At 34.2% G+C, this 18,107-nt stretch overlaps 1 pseudogene; it reads left to right on the top strand.

The window, feature by feature from the left end:
- The first annotated feature begins 256 nt into the window (after positions 1-256).
- Positions 257-2,675, top strand: LOC149552698 (putative anion transporter 3, chloroplastic; annotated as a pseudogene).
- Positions 2,676-18,107: the final 15,432 nt, after the last annotated feature.

The raw sequence follows: 18,107 nt of genomic DNA on the forward strand, positions 1-18,107 counted from the left end.
AATCTAGTATAAAAGGTTACATGTTTTTAAAAATAGCTAGCATCTGGAGAGAGAAAATAATGCATCTTCAAAACTTTTGCTTCATTTAAATAGGTGTGCATGTCATTAGAAAATAAATGAGATTGAATCTAACTCATTCATTTTCTAATTGATCTAACTAGCTTTTTATGTGGGATACTATCATTATTTTTATATCTATTTTTTTAATCCAATTGATTTAACTAGCTTTATATGTAAATTCTATTGTTATTTTATAATGTATTATTGGTCCCAATTTTTATGTGGTATTTTATGGTCATTGGCAACCTTTATCACCCCATGGGCTTCTAGTCATTCAGTAGGGATGCTCCTTGCTATCTGCACACTATTTGGTGTTGTTGAAGGTGTAGCCTTGTCTTATATGAACGCCACAATTTCAAGGTAAGACTTCAAAAAAATCACTTTACTAAATTAACTCAATTCCTTTTCATTGTCATTTTAATGTTGTCTTCATCCTATAGTATTAAAGGACTTTTAACCATGGTATTTAGCCAAAGTGTCTCACCTCTTTGGTTTCACTATTCAACTGTAAATGCTCAAGATAACTTCAATATGTTAACTTTTTTCTTGTTATTCAAGGTGGTTTCCTAGTATGGAATGGGATATAGTATTAGGCCTCTCAATAGCTAGATTTCATCTAGGTAATGTGATAATCTTACTTGCTTCTCCAATAGTAATGTCACAAGTTAGAGTTTATGGACCTTTCCTTACATTTCTAGGTTTTCTTTGAATCTCAATATATATGGGTTCCAAATATTTGTAATGTTCCTCAGTTTCATCCTAGAATACCAAAATCAAAGCTTTTTCTTATTCATGATGGAATTGAGTATTCTCCAATGTCTACTAAAAAGTCTGCTATCCAAACTACTCAAAGAAAATCTTCTTTTTGTCTATTATTTTCTAATTACCAACATGGGCAATAATAGTTGTAAATGTTACAAATAATTGGGTAAGCTATATAGAAAAGGATACCTTTACTTGAACATCATAAGTCCATCTTTTTTATGTATAATACTTTTTTCTCTTATTGTCTTTAGGGTTATCTTGTTCTTCTCTCTTAGATGCTTGTATATTTCAAAATTGTAAGCTTTCTCCTAATCACAATGTGTACTCTTTTTTTAAAATAATTTTAATCAAAGAATATGTCAAACCAAAATCACAAGAGTCATGAATACAGTTTTAGTTCATTCATATTGAAATTTTCACTACATTTGAATTCAAGCACAGATATGATAAAGTCACTTTCATCTTTGCATATAGGTATTTAATGTAAATTTTAAGCAAGTTGCATGGTTTAGTGCTATTCCATGGGGGACAATGGTGTTGGTGATGTTTTAGACTTTTTGGTTCAATGGCTATTCAGTCACTATAGTGCACAAAATTATGCAGGTCAGTTAAAGCTTATTCTGGTTATAGCTAAATTACTTATGTAGTCATAATATTTTCAAGTAAAAACGTTGAATTGTAAAAAATTTAAATAATGCTTTTGTTGCCAAATTCTATCTCAGCTCCAACTACCATGTTTATCATTAGTCTACCACTTTTGTAATGGGTTTGGTTGATTTACACTATTTTAAAAAAATAGATTAGTTGATTTGTTGGATTTCATTAAAAAATATTGGCAAACATTTTATTGATTAGATTTTCACAAAATTTTGAGTATTCATAAAACTCCATGCCTTCAAATCTTATGACTATTTTTAGTTTTCTTAAATGGAGAGCTCCGCTAACTGTTTTATACATTTAAAAGTACTCCATAAAGCCATACCACCATATGACAAGTTCTAACTTAAATTTGATCCTTGAGAAGTTTTGCTCCTCAATTAGTTTATTTCTTTTTAATTTTGAACTTATGACATTTTCTAATATTGAGCACAAGGCACACTAAAAAACTTTTTGTTTTAATAAGAAATAATGTTAGTTACATTTTTGTTGTAAACATCTGCAGTCAATCAATTTTTTGGGTCTAGAATAGCACTCCTTGGTCTAAATGCTACTCAAAACCCAACTATTGTAGTAGTGTGGCTAATGAAAACACTTAGTTTGAGTTCATTCAGCCAAGTTGGTTTTCTTCTAAATATGCACATAGGTCTCTTATCTTGATTGATAGACCAGTGTCTTCATTTCCAAACATATTAAAGTTGGTCTTTGTAGATTACTAAAGTATATCATTCTTCCACTAATTCAAAACTCCTTCATTTACATTCACTGTGTGTCAATAGCTTTAAGAAACTTGAACAATGATATCATGATTTTATCTACTTAGAAAAATCACTTTCTGAGTATTTGGATTCTTCTTTTTTTGTTGTAAAATTAGGATATAGCACCACAGTATGTAGGAGTTCTTCATGGTATGATGCTTGATCCCTATTATATCCTCAAGTTTCAAGGCAATGGATTGATTTCTTCTGAATTGGATTCATTCATGACAAAAATCTTATTCTCCATATCTATACTGGGCATCTATCACAAATTCAATTGGGATATTTGTAACCATTTTGAGCACAATTGGAACAAGGTATTTTGTTCAATGGTTGGGTTCATTCTAGTGTTTCTTAACACTTACTATTGTTTTGTATTTTATTTCAACCATCTTTTGGAATATGTATACCACTGGTGAAAAGGTATTTGATTGACTTGAGAAAGATATGCATTTTCATTGAAAAAATAGGTTTGTTAGTTTACTTCCATCCAAATAATCTTCTTTTTGGGTATCCTAAAATAATGGGTTGACATCAAAAAGCCCCAACTTCATCATATGATTTTACTCTGAAGCATTCTAAAAAGTGTGTATTCACATGTTTTTAGGCCTTGAAAGTAATTATATATTTGATCTTGAAAATCCTATAAAGTATGGCTCAGAATGTATTTCTCGAGCCTTCTCAACTTTAAATCAAGGTCATACTTGCCACAAGAGACATATTCTTGTTCAACCTATTTAACTCATTTTCTATTGTCTGTAATACCCTGGCCATTAGATCATTGTGAATGTGAAAATATGATCTTCTTTGTAAGATGGTGTTTTCCATTGAGAATTTGTAACAAATGAGAAAACAATTTTGGCATATTTATTATATCTATCCACTAGTTGTAGATGATTAAACTTTTCTATTTCAAGCACACTTTGTGTCCAACAATGAGACAAAGATGAGAAATAGCTTTTTAGTCCTCTAAATGTAGATATAATACATGATAAATTACACAACTTGTAGTCCTCCTGATATTTGGACTATAAATTCTCAAAGACACTTGCAAGTGATTCTAATGTTAGAGTGCCTATTGCAACACTTTCCTGGATTCTATCCAGTGCTCCCATAATATCATCTATGTTGTCTAGCTATTTTTTATGTTGTGCAGTCTCTTTCTAAAGCCACTTCTTCTCCTTCAAGTATATTGCAACAAACTGTCTCTCATGCATTAAATTCTGATCAAACTTCTAAATATCTACCTCTACCATATCTAAAATCAACTTCACATTGTGTTGTAACTGTGGCATATGTGTTTGATCCTTAGTAGGTTTCATTTTAGCATTTTAGGATTCAAGTTTTCTCTTCATTATATGTTAGATTTATCAATGATTTCCTCTAGATTAATTATGATGCATCTCAACTAGCTTCTCTAATGATGCAATCACCCATCTATCTCTAGATTGTGAAAGCTCTTGTTGTTTTACAAAATCTAGATAGATAGTGATAGTTCCAAATCCATATACCTAAATATTATCATGTATGTGTCCCACTTTAGGAAAAAATTGGATGTCACATTCCTATGCATATGTTTCAATCACTTCCTTAAAACTCACTTGAGGTGTTCCTGTGGAATTATTCAGGTGAATCTGACTGCCCATGGAAGTCAAGGCTGCTTGTTGAGTATATTGTTATTTGATTTTCACCTTGCAAGCTCAATCATGATGAATGCTATAGGAGGTTGCAATTAATGAGAAGTACAAGTGTAATTACATGAAGTAAAAATGTAATATCAATAAAAATACATGTTGTAGGGAATCTGCAACTTGAAGAATGAAGAAATTTGAAGTCATGTTGCTACAAGAAGTGTACAATTTCACTAGTTGTTGATTTTGACTATTGCAGCACTTTGCACAAATGGTAGAGACATATATGAATATTTGATTATGAAAAATCATGCTCAAATGAAAGGTATCTAATTTTTCTTTCATTTAAAGCAAGTTTGAGGCATTTTCATGAAGAAATTAAAGAGTTATGCTCTTTTTATTGATAGTACCTTGCCCAAAAAAAAATTCTGAGCCTACAGTCAAGAATGAAAAGTTTTCTATGACCACATATGGATTTATATAACCCTATAAAATGGTAAGGACTTAGATATTGATGTTAGGAACAAATGTTGTTATTTCCAAAAAAAAAATTATGAATGTTTAGGGGTTCATCTAATCCATTTTCTAAAAATTGTCCTATTAAAATGAATAATGAAGCTTGTTTCTAAATGGCTAGAAATTTGAATTGTAAATGACCAAATTTCAAGAAATTTTTATGTATTGATTATTAATTGAGGAAGTTAGCAAGATAAAATATGCAAGTTTAGAACAGGGCCTTTTTAAATTTTTGCATTTGCATTAATGTAAACATTTAAATGGATGATATTCTTATAAATCATTCCATTTAATTTATTTTGAAATGCAAAAAATTCAGAGGATAACTTTTTTTTACTATGCCAATTTTATGGGTAGGATAATTTTCATAAAAGTGCAAGTACACCTACCAGTTGATTTGAAGGAGATTTCAGATTTTAGATTTCAGCATGATCCATGGACATGACAAATTACACCTACTAGCTTATTTGAGGGGAATCATGGATATGCTTCCATTTTGAGGAGATGATGCATTTGTGGGTTTCAAACCTATTTATACCCCATTCTTGAGCATTATTTCAGCTAGCTCTTACATTCTACCTCCTTGTGAGTTCTTGAATTCTACCTCCTTGGGGAGATGATGTTTTGTAGCTCAAGTCCTTTTGTAATGCAATTTTGAGCATTTTGGCTCCTAAATAAATATGCAGCAGTGATCCTCTTTGGTCTTATATTTAATTTTTCTTTTTTCTTCTAAGTGTTGCTAGCTTTAAGTTAGTGTGATTTTTAACAAATCCTTGGCTTAAAAGTTAAGTATTTATGAGGCATGTGAGAGATTATTTCAAAAAATAAGTGTGATTTGTGTGTAATCTTGGTTTAAAATTTCTAAATAGGTTTCCTTCTTTTAAATCCCACATCTTTTTACATTTCATGCACTTAGTGTTAGTAGGGTCTTTCTGTGATCAAGTTGTTACATTCATTTCAATTGTGAATTTTCCCTTCAAAGATGCATTACCTTCATAACATTGGTGAATCACCTTAGTTTATTTTATGTTTACTCCCTTTTCTCTTTTACTACAAATTTAAAGTCAATTTCAAGAAGTGATTCAAGGGAATCTAACCCTTTGTATTGGAGGTTGATCCTTAATATGGCACACCCACAAGCCAAGGATCATCCCATGTTTCACTAGATTGTTGAAAGTTAATCTTTAGCATAAAGGTGCAATCTAGGTGACAACAATTTTTGGCATGCCTCGTGGGACAATTTGGACTATTTTAGTCCAATTTTTTTTCGTAGAATTTTGGTTTTTGGTGTGGAAATTAGTTTTATAGCCTTTGGGTCAAGAAAGATGCATACATGATGACTCAAGAATGACTATTCATTGGTTTCAAGAAGATTTGGTTGTTGTTATAAAAATAAAGTCTTGTTTTTCTCAAGTGTTCCCATGTCCCTATGGTTTATCTGAGCATTGATTATGTTTATTTATATGCATGAGAGCATGACCTACCATTCCCCATTTCATGAAAATCATAGCTTTCAGTCGCATACCAACCTCATTAGCAAGTTTCATTTGTTCAACACCTCTCCAACCTTGCTCAAGCTTTTAGCCTAGCTAGCCTAGTATTAGATTAGTCCCAAGAGTTGAAGGAAATTAAGGAAAAAAGAAAAAACATTCAAAAAAATTTCCATGCCTTGGTCAATGAGCTAGCTAGTATTAAAAGGAAACAATTTCAACAACCCCTGAGAGCCAATTCATCCCTAGTTATAATAATGATTCCAAGATCATCCTTACTATGCTTATCAATAGCCACAAAATAATTCACAAAAAATTTCCTAGCATGTTCCAAGTGCAGTTGAAATCCTTACAATTTTTTAAGAACAAATGAGGGATGTAGAAAGGGAGAATGAGTATAATATATGGTAGGAGGATCTTTCTTATTAAGATAAGATTCATCTGTAGTAGTTAGCAACACAACAAGGACAGTGTGAGGGGCTTCTTGCTAAAATGCAACAACAGTATAAGGTTTAGAAACAAAAATATGAGGAACTTCTTGGTGAAAGGGAGAAGCATTATGAGATGCAAAAGAAGAAGTACAAGGGAGATTTTTGAAGGGAGCCAAGAGCCTATGAGGAATTTCATGAGAAAGAGCTAGAAGATCAAAAAGTGATTATTTGAAGACTGGTAACTGCATATAAAAAACTACAAGAAAGTCAGGCGGATAATGATATTTCAAATCAACCTATAATGCAAGAGGATTCTAAGCCTATGATTCCCAATTTCCTAAGTTACAATCTTGCAAAGTACAATCCCAAATGAGAATCCAATCTAGCAACATGTGTTCATCCATGAAGAAGATGGTTGTGTACTTCAGAAGATATTTCCATATGCAAAGCTCATTCTAGAAGATCAGTCATTTGCAGAAATTCTAATGCAACATGAGTAGGAGGTTTGTAATTTTAATTTTCTAAATTTTTATAGATTTCCTTCATAAACAAAAAGTTGAAGTTGAGGAGTATGAATCTCTACAAGAGGACTCTCATCTTGGAAAATCTAACATTTTTCAAAGTTCATTTGATTTGTTTGATGAACTTCCTAGTTTTTTGAGTGAGGAAGAAGATGAGGTTCATGATGAAAAAGAGGAAAACCAAGATCTTCTCATGTTGAATTCAGGACAGTAGGAAGTGGGCGATGATTTGATTTCTTTGGTTATTCAAGACAATCCTCAAGAGATATGTAAGAGTCCCATGTCTATCAAGATTGAAAATGATAATGATGAAGATATTTTTTGGAATGATTTAGAAATGTTTATCATGCAATTAGACTCCGTTCATGTATCATTAAAGGAGTTATATCAAATTTATGAAATTGTTGTTCAAGAGACTATTATGGACATTCATATTCAAGAGGGTTCAATTCTTGAAAATTCTATTATTTATAATGATGAGAGTATAAGAAGACTTTCAGGTTTATCAAGCTTTGATCAGCAAAATTGGGAACATGAAATGCTTTCTACACCTCTTGATTCTCTTGAGGCTAATAGTCCAAATCAGCTTGATGTGATGGTTTATAAGACACTTGGTAGAGTTGAAAAGCAAGAATTCTTGCCTACAAGGGGCTGCCCAATCAGACATTTCATGATGATGGATTTCAAGGAGGAAGATTTAGACATTGAAGAATAGATTTTGCCTCTATATGCAACCCATCTTGGTAATGATTTTGACCAAATTCAAGAGGTGTACAAGTTGATCTATTATTGTCATGTCATAATTCAAGTGCAATTGACTATTTCATTCATCTAGTATATCATTTCAGTTGCATTGAGGCATGAAATATACCCTATGTTGGTGAGAAAAGGAGGTTATTTCAATCAATCAATAAATGGGTGTATTTGAAGAATTTTGATGATTGAATAGCTTAAGATAGGGTAGAGTGTTTCAGTTTTCATTTTCCATAAGTGTTGTGAGCTTAATTTTAGTTTTAGTTTTGGTTTTTTTTCTATTTTTATTACTTGAAGGAGACTCTATGCCCAATGGATAGCTAAGGCAACTAGTTACATGTCTAGCAGGTAGACATCCATCAAACATCGTTAAAATGTTATCTAATTTTCACCTTGCAAGCTCAATCAAGATGAATGCTATAGGAGGTTTCATTTAATGAGAAATATAAGTGTAATTACATGAAGTAAAAATGGATAATCAAGAAAAATATATGTTGTAGGGAATCTGCAACTTGAAGATTGAAGAAATCTGAAGTTATTAGTTGCTACAAGAAGTGTACAATTTCACTAGTTGTTGATTTTGACTATTGCAGCAGTTTTCACAAATGGTACAGACATATATTAATATTTTTTTAATGAAAAATCATTCTCAAATGAAAGGAATCTAATTTTTCTTTCATTTAAATCAAATTTGAGGCATTTTTATGCTCTTTTTAGTAAGTCTACAGTCAAGAATGAAAAATTTGGTACAGCCACATATGGATTCATATGACCCTATAAATTGGTGAGGAGTTAGATATAGATGTTAGGAACAAATGTTGTTATTTCCAGAAGAAAAATTTTTTTTATGGACATTTAGGGGGTCATCTAATCCACTTTCTAAAAACTGTCCTATTAAAATGAATGTTGAAGCATGTTTTTAAATGGCTAGATTGAATTGTAAATGACCAAATTTTAAGAAATTTGTATGCATTGATTATTATAGTAAAAAATTAAATAAAATGATGTTTTATAAATAATTTTAGTTAAATTTTATCTTCAATGCAATTTGAGGAAGTTGGCAAGATAAAATATGCAAGTTTAGAAGGGGGTTGTTCTTAATTTTTGCATTTGCATTCAATGTAAACATTTAAATGGATGATATTCTTATAAATCATTCCATTTTAATGTATTTTTGAAATGTAAAGAATTGAGAGGATAGCTTGATTTAATTATGTCAGGTTTGAGGATTTTCATAAAAGGGCAAGTTAATTACACCTACCAGATAATTTGAGGGAGATTTCAAATTTTAGATTTTAGCATGATCAATGGACATGAAAAATTACACCTACCAGTTGATTTGAGTGGAATCATGGATATGTTTCCATTTTGAGGAAATGACACATTTGTAGGTTTTAAAACTATTTATACCCCATTCTTGGTCATTATTTCAGCTAGCTATTACATTCTACCTCCTTGTGAGTTCTTGAATTCTACCTCCTTGGAGAGATAGTGTTTTGTAGCTCAAGTCTTTCTATAATGCAATTTTGAGCATTTTGGCTCCTTCTAAATAAATATATAGCACTAATCATCTTTGGTCTTATATTTAATCTTTCATTTGTCTTCTAAGTGTTGCTAGCTTTAAGTTAGTGTACTTTTTAACAAATCCTTAGCTTAAAAGTTAAGTATTTATGAGGCATGTGAGAGATTGTTTCAAAAATAAGTGTAATTTGGGTATAATCTTGGTTTAAAAGTTTTGAATAGGTTTCCTTCTTTTAAATCCAACATCTTTTTACATTTCATGCACTTAATGTTAGTAGGGCCTTTCTATGATCAAGTTGTTACATGCATTTCAGTTGTGAGTTTTCCCTTTAAAGATGCATTAGCTTCATAACATTAGTGAATCACCTTAGTTTATTTTATGTTTACTCTCTTTCACCTTTTCCTACAGAGTTAAAGTCAGTTTCAAAAGGTGATTCAAGGGAAGCCGACCCTTTATACCAGAGGTTGATTCTTAACATTGTTGGAATTACAATAGGAAATGTGAACTTCTAAGAGGTGAGGGAGGAATCAGTAGTTTAAACTTTGACCCATAAAAACATTCACCACACATCCATCTCATACATTCACTAAGTAAACTGAAATACCATGTAAAGCATGTACATCTAAATCATGTAAATAAGTAAGCATTTACACTTATATGACACTAGATATGATTACCCAGAAACCCTCCAATGGGAAGGTAAAACTGGGGTTGGTATGACACTCACAAATCTTCATTATTGTAGTAATAAAGTGTATCCAGTGAAGGTTACAATGTTTGATCATGAGACATGATCTACCCTATGAAAGGTCTACCCTATTATAGGCTTATAAAGACTATTAGGTCTCACCCTATTAAAGGATTTCAACACCTTGTTAGAAGTGTGCCTTGTTAAAGGACTTTAACTCAAAATTAAGTAAGCATCCTATTAAAGGATTTCAATACAGCCTGTTAGGACTACTATGTTAAGAGATTTAACTACTTCACCTATTAGAATGACTTAGCATTGATACTACGGTTAGCACTCTGTTGCTTGATGACATATCACCTCTAAACTAATGTATTCTTGATCATTCTTGATTAGATGTCTCTCTGTTGTATGATATTCCCTTCCTTTGTTCTCTTTTAACTGATTCTGCAATGCAATTTCACTTCACAATTCCTTAGCCACCATGAATTCTCTGTTAGCACATGCAAACTTCTCTCTTTTCTCCTTCCACACACATATGGAGTTTAGGGTTTTTCCTCCTTAAGAAGATCTAGGTGACTTAGGGTTAGGTATGAATCAATGGCTGTGATTCATCCATTTTTCTTCTTAAACCTTCCCTTTACGTAATTGGCTGCATGCAATTCATAGGGATTTCAACTTAAGATTTGTCCTTATCTCCAAAATATTGTAATTCAATCTTTAAGTTGGCTCAAAAATGGTTTACATACTAGTTTGTGCCATTACAAATAACTATGTCAAAACTATCTTACTTGACATCTAAAGTCTTTGATGCTCGACATATACTATTTTTATACTATGACTCAGCATCTGAATGGCTTGGCATACATTGCTTACTCGGCTCCTAAATCACTTGGCATAGATTATCTGCTCGACATTTGTATGAGTCGGTACTTACTATGGACTTGGCATGCTCTATTTTATACATGTTGTGCTCAACATACACTACTTGTTTGGCATGAACTAAGTAAATGATTTAAGTGTATAGACACTCACTAGTCAAAACCAATCTGAGATCAACAAACATGACATACCAAAGGCAAAGGATCATCCCATGTTTCACTAGATTGTTGAAAGTTAATCTTCAGCATAAAGGTGCAATCAAGGTGACAACACATATGTTTTTGTTGCTTGTTGCTACTAAAGTGCCTCAAATTGGCATTGCTCCATCACCCTAAGATAGTTTACATTCTTTCTAGCCCCAGGTTATTCCATACTCATACATGGACTGGATTCTCATGGATTGGATATTAAGAATGCAAAGTAACACCTGAAGATAAATATCTAGACTAATCATCGACCAAGATGTTGTTGGTGATTAGTCTAGATATTTATCTTCATGTTTGATTTTTTTTTAAACCTTATATTTTCATCGAACTTTCAACCAATCTTGATCGAAACCTAACCAAGTTTGGTCATACTTTTGACCAATTATAATCAAACTTTTGACCGACGGTGGTTCAAATTTTGACCAACTCACCGACAAGTGCATTGTCATGGGTTTGGCATCCTAGTTAGATGGGCTAGGCTTTTTGACCAACATTGGTTGAAGTTTCAATGACCACATATGGAAAAATGAAAATGTCAATTTATAAACCTTAACCAAAGCTGGTCGAGCTTTTGGCCAGCCTTTGTCAAAATTTTGACAAAATGACTAATCAAGATATCATCATTAGTTTGGCATCCTAGTCAGATGAGGCATGAGTTTTGACCAACAATGGCCAATTTTTTTACGACCAAAATGGCCAAATGTAGGTGCTAATTTTGATAAATAGTTGCATGGAAATTTTGATCCAAATAAGGATTCATCAAAATTTTGATAGGAAAAATATTGACAAGGCCATTTTTGTATCATTTGACCAATTTGGGTAGAAAATTTGATCAGTTTTCATCGAAAATAGAGGCCAATTCTACTAGTGACTGAGTAAGTTTAGTATTAATCGAGTGATGTATTACTAGAGTGAAATGTAATGTTCATCGAGTATGAGCTAGAAGAACAATTAAAGAAAGATAGAATTTGATGCCAACTTTTGGTGAAAATAAAGGATGTTCAAGAAGTTCAATAGCATGAGTAAAAGTTTGTTACAACATCAACAGTTGAAAAAATACAATGATCTGATGATGGAGATTGAAGAAGGATAAGGATGATCACAAATCTCTATGAAAATTATATTTTCTATGTGACTAAATGCAATGAGTCTAAAATTGACATATGTGTTTAAATGGAAAAATTGAGAAGAACCTGGAAACAAAGATATTACTATTTAAGGAGATGATTGGGCATGTTTTTAGTTGTTGATTGTTAGTAGAATTGTGGGAGAAATCACATCAAAGTGTGAAGTTGTTGAAGCTGAAAGAAGCAAGGTGAAATGAGTTGAGTAGAAGGAAGATCAAGTAGAGTTAAGAGCAAAGTGTTAGAATAAAGGAGTAAAATAGCCAGAGGAAAAAGATCATATAGAAACTGAGCAGAACATAGATCTGAACAAGAAAGCTAGTGCTAAACTTAACAAATCATTCAAACTATTACTTTCTAAAAAAATTAGTAGAAAGATATCTTAACCAAGTTGACCTAAAAAATCTATAAAATTGTATATGCTAACATTGATTAGTGATTTTTGTAATTCCTTTAGAGTAGGCCACTCTTTAGACATGATCAAGGAGTGATAAGGTCTAGATGATCTTTTGGTTAAAATCCTCTAACTAGCACACATTAAAAATATGTATATAAACTTTTAACAAGGTTGGCTCCTATTAGAAATCACTTCAGAAAAGTGAAATTATTTGGGTTGTTGCTCCTACATGGTTTTTCCCTTTACAAGGTTTCCACATTAAAAATCTTGGTGTTAAATGTGTGAATGTTGTTATATGACAAGTTTATTTTCACGTTATTTATTGTATATTGTAACTAGGTGACAACTAGATAACATTAGTCACAAGTAAAGCAGCTCAGAGGAGCAGGAATACATGATATTCAAAAATGAAATCAGGCTTTTAGGGGAAAATTAGTTTGGAAAAATGTACACCAAACCACATAAAATCTGGTGTCAAATTATGCAAAAGAAGTACTTAAATGATTCTAATCTAGCAAGAATTCTCACTATGTCAAATTCCCCTAAAGGTTCAATTTTTTGGGACTTCATGATCTCTTCTAGAGAAATAGTATGCAATTTCATTAGTTGGGAAGTGAACAATGGTTCATTAGTTAACTTCTAGAGTGACTCGTGGAATGGTGCTTCTCTAAGTGATTATTTTTCAGCAGTATGTTTATATTCAAGAAAGGTTATATGGAAAGATCCCCATGAGCTATCACTATACCTTCAAGAAATTCACTGTTTGGAGAATATTTTTCTAGAAAATTTGGTCTACCTATCAAACTTGGAGGATAAATTGATTTGGGCTCTAGGGTTAGATGGAAAATTCACCATCAAGGAAGGGTAAAAGCTTATCCAAAAGAGAGATGTTATCATTAAACCCTCTCATTTTTATTTTCTGTTGGAATCATTTGACTCAACCTAAGGCTGGCTTCTTTATGTGGATAACATTAAAGAATAGGGCTCTAACCAGTGATCGATTACTGTAATGGGCACCCCTGAATGTCCCAAAAACTAAACCAAATTGCTGAAAGGAATTATGTCAAACAGTTTGCATTCAACCTCTTATTTCTCCGTTTAATGTTTTAAACCCCTTATAACTCCAGAAATCAAACATTTATTTGTTTTTTGTGTTTGTGCATGGAATTGGTATCATACAACATAAACAAGAAAGAAACTACAATAATATGCAAAAGTGGAAATGAACTACAGCCAAATAAATGTTATTTTCAGAATTCATAAAACCAAATACATGGCAGATTTATCAACTCACTAATTACTTCAGCATTATTGACATAATACTCCAGCACATGCTTTCGAACTTGCTGCTACAGTACTTTGTCCTTCAATCAGTCCACTACCTTCGTAATATCATTCTCTCAAAGCAGCATAAGCGTCGGACAAGTAGTGAAGAAGATATGAGCAAAATACCAAATCCGCCTGTAGCCGAAAATGCAACTAAACTGCCTGATAATGAAGCCGATAACAAAGAATTCCAAAGGCCAAACCCCAAGGGAATGACGTCTAGAATGTTACAAGAGAGGATAAATGTCCTCAAATGCCAAGAATGGAGCTGCAACTCACACACCAATTTCTTCTCATATTCAACCTGTCTAATGAAGCCACAAATGCTTCCTTTTATTCTATTTCCAAGGGTCCGCTCAACTCATATGGGAAATGTGGGATAAAAGATGATAAATATATAAAACATATATTAAAATACCCCTTATGTCTCCCTTGGGTACACATCACCATAAAATAAATATTAAAGTAACACTTTAATATATTACAATTAAATTAGACGTTACTTTAATAAAACTTCAGGCATTAAAATGTATTAGCAATCGAACTCTGAATAATGCGAGTGATAGCTCATCGAAAAGCTCTCACCGAGGAGTATCAAATCCAATCACCAAAATTGACCTGCACTATGTCCTAACGACTTGCTAAAAATAGTAAGTATGCCTGAAACTGAGTAAATCAACTTCGTTTTGGCCCAAACTGGAAATGACTAGGCCAAAACACTCCAAGATCCCATTAAACCCTTCGTTAGCCCTCGGGACCATGTAGAACAAGGCTAACGCACACACACTTGGTCAACTACTAAAATGGGGACATTACAGTGCACCCCCCTTGAAATTGCTTGTCCTCAAGCAATCTCAGTCCAGCCTGCTAAATAACTTGCTCACTCTCCCATGTAGAATCTTCCTCCGGCAGGTCTTTCCATCTGACCAAATACTCCTTCACTATCCTGTTTCTAAGCTTCCTCTCTCTAGTGTCCAAAATAGCCTCGGGTACTAACACAAGCTTCCCCTCCTCATCCAAAGGGGGTAAATCTGCAGAAGGCACTACACTCTGACCAATGACTTTCTTAAGCCTAGACACATGAAACACATTGTGCACTCGATTGCCCTCTAGAAGTTCAAGCTCATAGGCGGCTTTGCCCACTTTGCGAATCACCCTGTAGGGACCATAAAATCTAGGTTTCAACTGTTCAGCTCCCTGCTTCTTGAGCAACGACTGTCTACATGGTTGTAGCCTCAAGTAAACCATATCCCCTACCTCAAAGCTATGCTCTATTCGGTGCTGATCAACATACAATCTTTGTTGATTCTGGGCCTGTTGTATATTCTCTTTGAGCACTTTCAGGATGTCCTGACTATCCTGCAATAAGTTTTTGGCTTTGGGCACTCTACTGTCCCCCAAAACTAAATCCATGAAGCTAGGTGCTTCATAGCCATAGAGTGCCATGAAAGGAGTCATCTTGATGGACATATGATAAGTGGTGTTATAACAATACTCTCCCATATGAAACCATCTGATCCAAGCCTTTTTTTGTGTAGTTACATAGTTCCTCAAATATCCTTCCACCCATTTATTCACAATCTCTTTTTGCCCATCTATTTGTGGATGATAACTAGTGCTAGGTGTAAGATCTGTACCACACAACCTAAACAACTCTTGCCAAAAAAAACTCATAAACTTACTATCCTGATCGCTGACAATGAATCTGGGCAGCCCATGTAACCTAAATATCTCTCTAAAGAAAAGATCTACCACCTGTGTTGTTGTGTAAGTGGATGGAATAGCAAAGAAGTGAGCAAACTTCGTCAAGCGGTCCACTAGCACATAGATGCAATCTCTTCCCTGCACTCGTGGTAAACCAGTGATGAAGTCCATCGAAATACTTTCCCATTTCCTATCAGGAATGGGCAAGGGCTATAATAAACCTGCAGGAAATGTGTGCTCTCCCTTATTCAGTTGACAAACCACACACTCCCTGACATACCTCTAAACATCATCCTTGAGCCCTTTCCATGAAAACCGCTAACGGATCTGCCTATAGGTCTTGAAGACCCCCGAATGTCCAGCTGTGGGTGCATCATGAAATGCCTTCAGTATCGCCTCTCTCAAATGTGATGATGGAATCAAATAAACCCTGTCCTGAACTCTAATCAATCCATCTATCACCTCATAGTGATCATCTTGTATGGTACCTGAAATCAATCCAGAAGCCCAAGCATCTCTGACATACTCTGCTATAATCCGATCTCTCCAATCTCCTGAAATCTCTACCAGAGCACATGAGTGAGGTCTCCGAGATAAGGCATCAGCCACCACATTTTTCTTACCTTTGACAAACTCTATATTAAAGTCATAAGCCTGCAATTTAGTCACCCATTTTTGTTGCCAGTCATTAAGATCACGCTGGCTCATGAAGTATTTAATACTGTTGTCATCAGTCTTGATCACAAAATGTCCACCTGCCAAATATGATCAAAATTTGGACAATGCATGCATTATGGCCAACATCTCCCGGTCATAGACAGAATAACTCTTCTCAACTCCCCAGAGCTTCCTACTCTTGAATGCAATGGGATGCTTCTCCTGCATCAATACTACTCCAATCCCATCACCTGATGCATCACAATGAAGCTCAAAAGGCTTCATGAAATTCGGCAGAGCTAGAACTGGACATGAAGACATTACCTGCTTGAAATGCTCAAAACACCTCTGTGCTGATCCTGTCCACACGAAGGCTCCTTTCCTAGTAAGATTTGTCAAGGGTGTAGCAATCTGTGAGAATCCCTTAAAAAACCTCCTATAAAAACCACATAAACCAAAGAATCCCTTAAGTTGTGTAAGGTTTGTGGGAGTAGGCCACTCTACAATAGCTCTAATCTTTTCGGGATCAACCCGAACGCCATCTGCACTAATGATATGCCCAAGGTAAAGGAGCTCAGTCATACCAAACTCACATTTAGATTCCTTGGCATACAATGACTCTCTCTCCAAAATAGGTAACACCTCCTCCAGATGATGTAAGTGCTCCTCCCAAGTCTTACTGAAGAACAAGATGTCATCAAAGAAGATCAAGACAAATCTCCTTAGCTGTTTCCTGAATACCTGGTTCATACAACTTTGAAATGTAGCGAGTGCATTGGTTAGACCAAATGGCATAACCATGAACTCAAAGTGGCCATAGTGACATCGGAAGGCTATTTTCTCAATGTCCTTTGCTCTCATCCTGATCTGATGGTATCCGGATCGCAAATCAATTTTGGTGAAGAAGCATGCCCCATGCAACTCATCAATCAGCTCATCAATCCTAGGAATGGGATACCTGTTTTTAATTGTTTTCTTATTTAGTGCCCTGTAATCGATGCACATGCACATCGTCCCATCCTTTTTCTTTACCAATACTACTGCTAAAGCAAAAGGGCTCTTACTGAGCCTGATATGCCCCATCTCCAACAAATCCTTTGTTAGATTGTGGTGACTGATCAAGAAAGTAATGTACATACTTCATAAATAGTGGGGTTCGGGGCATCGCCCCGAAAAAAAAAATTTTTGGAAGTAGCCAACATGGTAGCCGACATGGTAGCCGACATATTATGGCCGACATATGGCCGACATGTTATAACCCTAAAGCGGTTTAATACTTGTATAAAAAGGGCTTAGGGTTGGGTATTTTTCATATGTGGTGATACGAAATTGGTTCTTGCGGCGGTATTGAGCTGTAAGGGATTACGGATTGTAATCAGGTTGTAATCACTGGATTGTAATAAGATCGGACTTGCTGTTTGGTGGATGTAGCCCAGGGATTGGGTGAACCACGTTAAATCTTGGTGCCTTGTGTTCATTTCTGTGTGTTCTATTATTTTTGTTATTGGTTATATTTGCATGTAGTTTTTATTTATGTCCGTGGTTTATCCTAACAAGTGGTATCAGAGCCTAGTTGTTTTTCAGTTATCCTCTATAGGAAAGTCTCACGATTAAGTGGGAGTCTCACGGTTGAGTGGGAGAAATGGCAGATGATGGTAAGCTGAGGGTTGATAGGTTTAATGGGCAGAACTTCCAGTTATGGAAGATGCAAATGGAAGACTATTTATATCAGAAGGATTTATGGAAGCCGTTGGAAGGAAAAACCAAGAATCAGGGAACTATGTCAGAGGCTGAATGGGATCTTTTGGACAGAAAGGCACTCGAGAGCATTCGGTTATGCTTGGCACCATCGGTGGCATTTAATATTACAAAAGAAAAGACGACAGAAGATTTGATGAAAACCCTAGCGACACTGTATGAAAAGCCCTCCACTTCAAATAAGGTATTTCTCATGAAGCGTTTATTTAATATGAAAATGGCAGAAGGTGGATCTATTGCAGATCATTTAAATGAGTTTAA

This window comes from Cupressus sempervirens, chromosome 6, assembly GCF_028749045.1.
Source record: "Cupressus sempervirens isolate cs-2001-9-10 chromosome 6, ASM2874904v1, whole genome shotgun sequence".
Taxonomy (NCBI): domain Eukaryota; kingdom Viridiplantae; phylum Streptophyta; class Pinopsida; order Cupressales; family Cupressaceae; genus Cupressus; species Cupressus sempervirens.